This window comes from Coptis chinensis, chromosome 2 (genome assembly GCF_015680905.1).
Source record: "Coptis chinensis isolate HL-2020 chromosome 2, ASM1568090v1, whole genome shotgun sequence".
Classification (NCBI taxonomy): domain Eukaryota; kingdom Viridiplantae; phylum Streptophyta; class Magnoliopsida; order Ranunculales; family Ranunculaceae; genus Coptis; species Coptis chinensis.
The window spans coordinates 31,708,573-31,718,020 of NC_141457.1; the positions used below are offsets into that span (position 1 = coordinate 31,708,573).

Sequence of the window (9,448 nt, forward strand, 5' to 3'; positions counted from 1 at the left end):
CATTAAAAAGAGGTGCTAGTCCTATTTTATGGGGTGCCAATACCGCGACCCATTATATTTGGTAAAAATCGGATATAAACTTTTTGATAATCAAAACACAAATATCCTTGTCAAATTCGGCAAAATATCGAATTAGATTTCAGAAAAACACAGATTATTGGAAATAACTGGAGCCATTCTAAATAAATTATTCATAATTGTGATCCATCCTGAGAAAATTGGGTCTTCAAGAATAAATTCTGAGAAAACTCCTTTACTACAAAGTTGTTCCAGACACGATACAAGTTGTTCAAGGCACGATACAAGTTCTGAACACCATTGTATAATAATAATGAGAAAAGATTTTCTATTGCTCTGAGAAAATATCCTTTACCACAAATACCTGTTACTGGTAACTTCTTACGAATACTTGTTACAGGTAACTTCTGAAGAGTACCTTTTACTAGTAACTTCTGAAGAGTACTTGTCACAGGTATTTATGGGAAAGGATACTTCGCGCAGGATGACTATATACCCTATTAACCATCCTGCGGAAATATCCTCTCCCACAAATACCTGTTACTGGTAACCTCTGAAGAATACATGTCACTGGTAACTTCTGAAGAGTACCTTTTACTAGTAACTTCTGAAGAGTACTTATCATAGGTTTCTCTGGAAAAGGATACTTCACTCAGGATGACTATATACCCTGTTAACCATCCCGAGGAAATATCCTCTCCCACAAATACTTATTATTGGTAACTTCTGAAGAATACATGTCACTGGTAACTTCTGAAGAGTACATGTCACATGTATTTCTAGGAAATGATATTTCATTCAGGATGACTATATACCCTGTTAACCATCCTGAAGAAATATTCTCTCCCACAAATACTTGGTACTGGTAACTTCTGAAGAGTACCTTTTACTAGTAACTTCTGAAGAGTACCTATCACAGGTATTTCTGGGAAATGATACTTCACACAAGATGACTATGTACCCTGTTAACCATCTTGCAGAAATATCCTCTCTCACAAATACCTGTTACTGGTAACTTATGAAGAATACATGTCACCGGTAACTTCTTAAGAGTACCTTTTACTAGTAACTTCTGAAGAGTACCTGTCACAAGTATTTATGGAAAAGGATACTTCACTCAGGATGACTATATACCCTATTAACCATCCTGAGGAAATATCCTCTCCCACAAATACATGTTACTGAGTAACTTCTGAAGAATACATGTCACTGGTAACTTCTGAAGAGTACCTGTCACAGGTATTTCTGGGAAAGGATATTTCATTCAGGATGACTATATACCCTGTTAACCATCTTGAAGAAATATTCTCTCCCATAAATACATGTCACTGGTAACTTTTGAAAAGTACCTTTTACTAGTAACTTCTGAAGAGTACCTGTCACAGGTATTTCTGGGAAAGGATACTTCAATTAGGATGACTATATACCCTGTTAACCATCTTGAAGAAATATCCTCTTCCATAAATACCTGTTACTGGTAACTTCTAAAGAATACTTGTTACATGTAACTTCTGAATAATATATTTTACTAGTAACTACTGAAGAGTACTTGTCACAGGTACTTCTGTTAAATGATATTTCACCCAGGATGGCTATATACCCTGTTAGCTATCCTGACAAAATATCCTTTATCACAAATACCTATAATTGGCTACCTGAAGAATACCTTGGCTACCTTTTTTATCATGAAGGGTTTAGGCTACTCCTCATGCAGTGTCAATATAATATCTTTTTCAGCCTTTATGATGTCTCACATAGCCATCTTAAATTACAAGGAAACTTGTCTAGTAGTTGTGAAAATAAATAAATAAATGTTAAGAACAATCCAATACGACAGAGTGACTACCCTTGGTTTTTTCTTTTTATGCATAGGCCCTAATCTTAGTTTTCATTACTGTCCTCATTTTCCTCACTACCCTTCACCTTCGGCACCCACCTAGCTTGTTCTTTTGTGCTCCCCCTATGATACCCACCCTAGGAGGAGGACTATCGTACGTAATATCTTCATCACTCTCATCATCACTAGCTTCAGTTGCAACCGTCTTCTTTTCTAGCTCAGATTCAATATCACTAACAGAGTCATTCTGACCACTACCATGACTAATACCGGCCTTCTTTTGTTCAGTATCAGGAGTACCTTCACTACCAGCTATTTTCTTCTCTACCTTAAAATCAATAGGACTATCCTTATCACCATCCTTATAACTTACTTCCTTGGCAGAGGCAATTTGAGCACTAGCTTGCGGAGCAGCTTTCTTCTTTTCTACGTCAGACTCACTTTCACTGACAGACTCACTTTCCTGAAACCAAAATGATAACTTAAAGTGTCTCAAGTACACTAGTATAATACAATATTTAACAATTAATAGGCGACAACTTACTTCACTATCAACTTCATCAGCAATATCCTCAGCATATAACATGGCAGCCAATGAGGGTTCAGTACCTATGCCAGCTTCAAAACCCACCATATTATCCTGAACAAGGCTAACATCATTCTGACCAACAGACATGTCAACATCCTCATCAGTAACAGGTTGAAGAAGCACAACATCATCCGAACCCATCAATCTAGTACTCCTCCTCAACTAAGTGCCAACACGGGTAACAAGCAACTTTTTCCTTCTAGATATAGGTTCCTTCTTCAAAGGGTCTTGGTCACCCTCTATGACCTCTTTCCCACTAGTCACTATGATCTCTCTCCCGCCAGTCGCAAGACATGCTTTCTTGGCAGAGGCAGCCTGAGCACTAGCTTGCGGAGCAGCGACTTTCTTCTTTTCTATTTCAGACTCAATTTCACAGACAGACTCACTTTCCTGAAACCAAAATGATTACTTAAAGCATTTATACAGTCTCTTATTATGCAACTCAAGTACACTAGTACAATACAATATTTAACAATTAATAGGAAACAACTTACTTCACTATCAACTTCATCAGCAATATCCTCAGCATATGACATGGCGGCCAATGAGGGTTCAGTACCTGTGCCAGCTTTAAAACCCACCATATTATCCTGAACAAGGCCAACATCATTTTGACCAACAGACATGTCAACATCTTCATCAGTAACTGGTTAAAGAAGCACAACATCATTCGAACCCATCAATCTAGTGCTCTTCCTCAACTGAGTGCCAACACGGGTAACTTGCAACTTTTTTCCTTCTAGATATAGGTTCCTTCTTCAAAGGGTCTTGGTCACCCTCTATGACCTCTTTCCCGCTAGTCGCTATGACATCTCTCCCGCCAGTTGCAAGACATGCTTTCTTGGGCAGGCGGGCGAGCACTACTTGCTTCAAGCGACTTTCTTCTTTTCTACGTCAGACTCAATTTCACTGACAGACTCACTTTCCTGAAACCAAAATGATAACTTAAAGCATCTATACAGTCTCCTATTATGCAACTCAAGTACACAAGTATAATACAATATTTAACAATTAATAGACAACAACTTACTTCACTATCAACTTCATTAGTATCTATAGCTTTGCTAGGTTCAACTTCCACAACATTATCCTCAACATATGACATGGCACCCAACTCTGGTTCAGTAGCTGTGCCAGATTCAAAACCCACCACCTTATCCTCAGAAAATGATGTGTCATCTCCTTCATCACTTGATGTGCCGGGTTGAACAAGGCCAACATCATTCTAACCAACAGACATGTCAATATCTTCATCAGTAGTTGGTTGAAGAAGCACAACATCATCCGAACCCATCAATATAGTGCTCCTTGATATTCACCTTTTACGTATCTTAGAGATATGAATCTCTTATTGAACAAAGTGTGCGGATTCAAAGATTTTTTTTCCCTTACTCACGATCTTCATGTTCATATGGTTTTGAGTAGGGATTCGAACCAACCTAAATTCTAGGACCACCTACAACTGATTTTACTCTTTTAGGAAACTAGTGAGTAAGTTTAGCTATGATTATATTAATACTAACTACTTAGTTTCTGTTAATGCACAAAAATTGAAAACCTTAAGTTACGTAAACATGTAACTAAGACAAGATAAAATTTTACTAAAACAAAAGTGGAGAGTTAATTTTTCTCATGTGAAGATAACTTTTATTATTTGATTTATAGTAAGTGCATTTTAATCTTCCTAGAACTCTTAGACAAGTCATAATAAAAATTAAGTTGATCCCTAACATATATGACTCATCTCTAAGATCATACATGCTAGCATGTAGAACCAAAGCAATGACTTATCTCTAAGCTCATCACCTTGATTCCTAACTAGACTCTACACCAACTACCATTTTGGGATAAGATGTAGGTCTAGTTGCTCTTCCTAACAACTTACTAAAATCAAATAACAAAGGTTTCCCTCACATGAGCATCATTAACTCCCCACAAAGGGAAGGTTTAGCTCATGTTCCTTGGGAAAATATGACAAGTGTAGAATGTAGAATGAGAGAGAGAACAAAAAAGAAGAAAAACGTACAAACTACTAGAAAAATGACAATAGATAGCTTTTATTTGATTGCTTTTGTTAAAAAACGCTATTAAATTTTTTGACATAGCGTTTTTCTACTTCCCGCAATTGTTTCCACCAAGTTTAATTGCATTTTTAGATATGAACGCAATGATGGGGTACCGACTAACTTAATGTGTGTTAGTTTCGGTGTTAACATGTGTGGTATAGTGTTAACATATGAAACGTCATAAAACAAAAAATAATATAAAACATGTTGCCTCTTCTAGTCGCGCAGGTTGTCTTTCTCGTCCTTATCTAGGGTTTTTCCCCCCTCAAATTGATTTGATTCTATGTATTCCACTTCTAACTATTCAATTTTTGTGGTTTCATAATTGTGTGAACCCATCGAAGTGAAGAGGGATTCGGGAATTCGATAAGAAAGTGTTTGGGCTAATAAACCTGCAAACGACGATAGATTGAAGCAAAGTATGGCAGAATTTGAACCCTTGGAATGAAGCGTCAGTCAAAGGTTTGTTTTTTTGTTGATTTGAACCAACTTTTCTATTGAAGATTTATTATTTATCATTTTTTTTTTGAATTGTGGATTTCTTCTTCTGTTTGTTAGTGTGGAAAACATTTATCTATTCATCATAAACATGTTTTGACTTTTGATTGGTGTTTGCTTTCTTTTAGATTAGTTAAGGTAATGTTTCCATCTCTATAATTTCAGTCCTTAGTCTACTCATACTAATTAGAATTTATAGGGTATTCGTCTCTTTTAAGACCTGCAAAAAACTACTTCAACATCTAACCAATCCTTAGTGAAGGTTGGGCAGTACGCACGTTAGTGTCAACTATCCAGTCCATTCATTATTCGTGTTCAAACATTCATGAATCAATCCCAAAGTTACATTGTTTTATGGATATAGAATCTGTCTCTCTATATTTTACAGCCCTTATTTTCAGTTGCTTTGAAAGACTTATAAGTTCGATATGTATGAGACTTCGAATGTAGTTTTATTGTAGAAGATGGGATTAAATTCAGTATGCATGTACTATACCCTAGCCTTTACAAAATCGATTTTCATTTACTTGCGGGATAGATGCTAATGGTAATAATGTGTGTCTTAGCTTTATGGGCTTAAAGGTGTTGTTGCTTGTTAATGTTGCTTCACAACGTATTTCAGTTTGTTGTAGTATCTTGTCACTCTAGTGATGGTGATCATTAATTTGGCATTTTAATTGCTTTAGTGTCCTACTATTCATTCACCACCTTATTGGTTGGGAGGACAGTCTATTTCATTTGTATGTATAATGTCTCACCCACCCTTTTATTTCGTTTATACGTGGATTATGTGGTTATTAAAGGTTTGCAATGGACATTCTTCTTATACTTGTAGGATTTGGAATGGATTGTTACCAAATTTGGGAAACTTATTGTCAATTTCTCTTTTTCTCTCTTTGTTCATTTCAGGATTCACGACTTAGAAGCTTTTTGTTCAATTGGCCCAGTATGAGACATGTAAGTAATAATTTCAAATACTTGGATTTTATAACGTGACAGGCCATATCTTTGCTTATTTGTGAATGTAGTATTTGTACTTGTGTAAAGAACTAAAGATAAAAGCTTTGACCTTGCATCTTAAAAAAAATCTTTCAATTTTGAAAAGGTTTCAATCTATTCATGGTTCACTTTTTGATTGATAATTGTTGCAATATGATAGTTATTTTAGTTCCACAAGGATGATTGTGTGTGCAGATTCTAGAGTTCCCCTTAATTATGATAACAAAGTATATTGATAGGTTTGTTTTGATTCACAACTTATTTTTCCTATATATTAGGCCTGCTTTGTGTCCATAACTACTTTAGTCTATGTGTGTGCTGCTCGTGCTTGCTGTGTCGATAGGTGATAAGAGTCCAAAACTGTAGTTTTAACCCTGTAACAGTCATACTATTAGACCAATTATGTGAGTAATAATTAAGAGTTAACACTGATTACGTGTTTTTATGCATTTCAGGCTTCAAAGTCCATTATGTGCAGAAATGTGCCACTTTAGCGAGATAAAGGAGCAAAGGTCAGTTACTAAGGAGTTCCATGATTAAAGACCAAGATTCAAGAAGATAAAGCCTTTCTAAAGCCCGGTCAAAAGCTGAAAAGTCGACGCGGGCAGAAACAGCACACAAGTCAGCAGAACTTCCGAAGGCCGTATCTTTGGACTCAGACCTTGGAATGGGGCCTACCTTATGTCAAAACGACCGGCTCGGAAAGAGCTTTCCAATGGTTCAAGCCTTGACCCAATCAGAGGAGCAGAAGTGGACAAAAAGTCTGTTGAAGCCAACTATAGCTGAAGAGGCCTTTTTGGACTGAAAGAATTGGGTTTTGGGCCTGATTCTCTGGCCCAAAACATGGCTCCAAGCCCATGCACGATTTTTGGATCTGAATGTATAAAAACCAAAGCTTCACTCTTTGTTAATGGTAGCTAGTTAGACCTAAAATAATATAGATAATTCTAGATCTGTTTTCATTAGTTAAATTAAGCTTTAGTTCCATTTTCAATTCTTGTTTTAGATTAAGTCTTTGAATCATTGTTCTTGATTGATTAGATAAATAAAATAGTTGTTTTCTCAATTTCGAATTGTGTTATTTCAATTTATAGATCTGATTTTAATTCTTGTTGATTATCATTCCGTAGTTTAAATAGATTGAACCATTGTTAGTTAATTTAGTTAAGTTAGAATTTTAATATGATGTGTAGTTATAATGAAATGGGAAATGATGGTTTGATGACTCAAGGCTAAAACCTCCATTAGAGGGTTGATGAAGCCTTGATGAAAACTTAGTGGTATAGTGTAGAAACATTGTAGAATCTATTCCAATCTAGAAGGTCGTGATTCACCATGAGAATGGGTGGACGACCTCACATGCTAGTTAGTACTTTCGGTAGAAATGCCATGAACACTAGGGATTAGAACTCAAATTTCTTGCCGTAGAAGAACGTAAGAATCGAGATACAAGAATCTATGTTAGGCTATTAAGTTGGATTCGAGGTGGATTCAATTCCCTCTAATCCTTTATCTAGATTCAAACCACAATCATATTTCCATAGCATTAAGTAGTTAAATTCAAGTAATCAAATTCATATTAGTATATCACCTTCATAAAGCTCTCATTGACTTAAGACCGACTAATTAGATTAGAAAACATTCCATGCTAGAGCACTAGGAGTGGAACGAATTTGTTACTCCACTCTATTACGATAGACTTGAGAGTAGGAAATTTTGATAAAATATAAGCATCATAAGATAGTTTTAGTTTACTTACGTTTTGATTTCATCGTTCATTTCGTAGGTAGACTATTCAATTTTATCATTATCAATAGGCTTGCTTTGCGTCCATGGTTGAAAGGTAGTCACTACTCTCTAGGTTTAGACTTGTGTGTGTGTGTATGTCTATGATGGACTGTTGAGTCATTTTTCCATGACATGGTCCTTTGTACATGTAGTAAGAAGTTTCATATTGGGATGTCCAGTTTTCCATTCTCAACGTGGTTAGTCTACTTTGGTTGCGTTGAAGGGTTAAACGCTAACTTGAATACACCCAACGCTATTTTGTGAGCACTGCTTTTACAGAGTTGTGAAGGGTTACTTCTTTTTCATTGATTTTTTCTCAAGGAATACTTGATTTATTGTTGAGCAAATTCCACTATATAAACTAGAGGCAATTGAATTTGAAGGTCTTATAAGAGGCTCCCTTAGACCAAATTTTCAAGTAGTATAGCAGTGTAGTTCATTAGAACTTCTTAAATTGTTATCTACTACACTCTTGCTACATCACCCAGACCAATCATTTGAAACTTTGCATTACAGGAGTGACTAGTAAAGTTTCTAAGAAAGTGAATCATATTACTTCAAGTAATATAATTCATGTTGCTGGCCTTGTAGTTTCTTCTCTATCAATTGAAGTTTAAGACCTTACTTGATGCTCCCGACTTCCAACATTTCTAGGTTAGCTATGGTCCTATTCATTTGGTATTCTCCTATTATTTTTCATAATATTTGCATATATGTAGACATATTGAATGTTGGTTTGCAAGTTCAACTACAAATGTTTAAGCTATTGTATTACTTGGATTGCTTTTCAGGACAATGTGCTGCATTGCTACTCAAAAGGATCTAGTATATATCTTTGTTTCACATAATTCACCGTCTTGAACTTTTTATCTATTTGTGGAACTCCATTGAATATTATTTAATAATAATTATTCAATTTCTATGCTATGTGGCTTCCTGGTTCGTAACAATATTGATAGATTTGATACTGGTTCTGTTTTCTCCAAATGACATTCAAATCCATTTTGTTAATTCAGTGATATCTTTTTTTGTTTTGTTAGGCGGTAATAACTCATGAAAAATCTGTAATAGGTTTCATAGTTGATTCTGAATTTAGGAAGTTAGTGAGGTTGTCCATGACACAGGCCCTAATATGGTTTGACAAAAGTGCAACTAAGAGGCAGTAATGGAAGCTCTAAAGGTACTTGAATTCCCCCTTGACTTGTGATAGTAACAACTCTGTAAGCATCATGCAGTTTTGTTATTGTTTTGTTACTTGTAGTTTCACAACAGTTAAATCGTGTCATGCAGCCAGGGGATTGTTTGTTGTCACCGATTAATTGCATATGACGTGGGTCCTATTTACCTTGTTTTCATCTAAACAAACCAGTATATAATACTAGCTTGTGTCCAACAACCACAATCTGAAAAATGCTAGCTTGTGTCCAAACAATGGAAATAAACATAATAGTGTGAGCCCTGTCGTTATATATTGAAAAAGTTTTTTGGTTTGTTGTTAAATGCATGTATATATTTGTTTCTATAGAATCAGATATTGTTAGTGACCACTTACTTTAGGTAAGCCAGTTTTTAGCTTTCCTTTCTTTCTACAATATGGACTAAAAGATGTTTTTTTTTTTTTTTTTTTTTTCTTTGGCTAGTCTTCATAAAACC

The 9,448-nt window shown here is 35.5% G+C and overlaps 1 long non-coding RNA gene across 2 annotated transcripts; it reads left to right on the forward strand.

The window, feature by feature from the left end:
• The first annotated feature begins 4,715 nt into the window (after window positions 1-4,715).
• On the forward strand, window positions 4,716-8,969 carry LOC147515792 (uncharacterized). 2 transcript variants are annotated; one of them, XR_015213512.1, is made up of 4 exons: window positions 4,716-4,972; window positions 5,918-5,965; window positions 8,312-8,449; window positions 8,587-8,639. It is a non-coding gene; the product is annotated as an uncharacterized LOC147515792 (long non-coding RNA). The 2 variants fall into 2 exon arrangements; XR_015213513.1 differs by lacking the exon at window positions 8,312-8,449 and having other exon boundaries at window positions 8,587-8,969.
• Window positions 8,970-9,448: the final 479 nt, after the last annotated feature.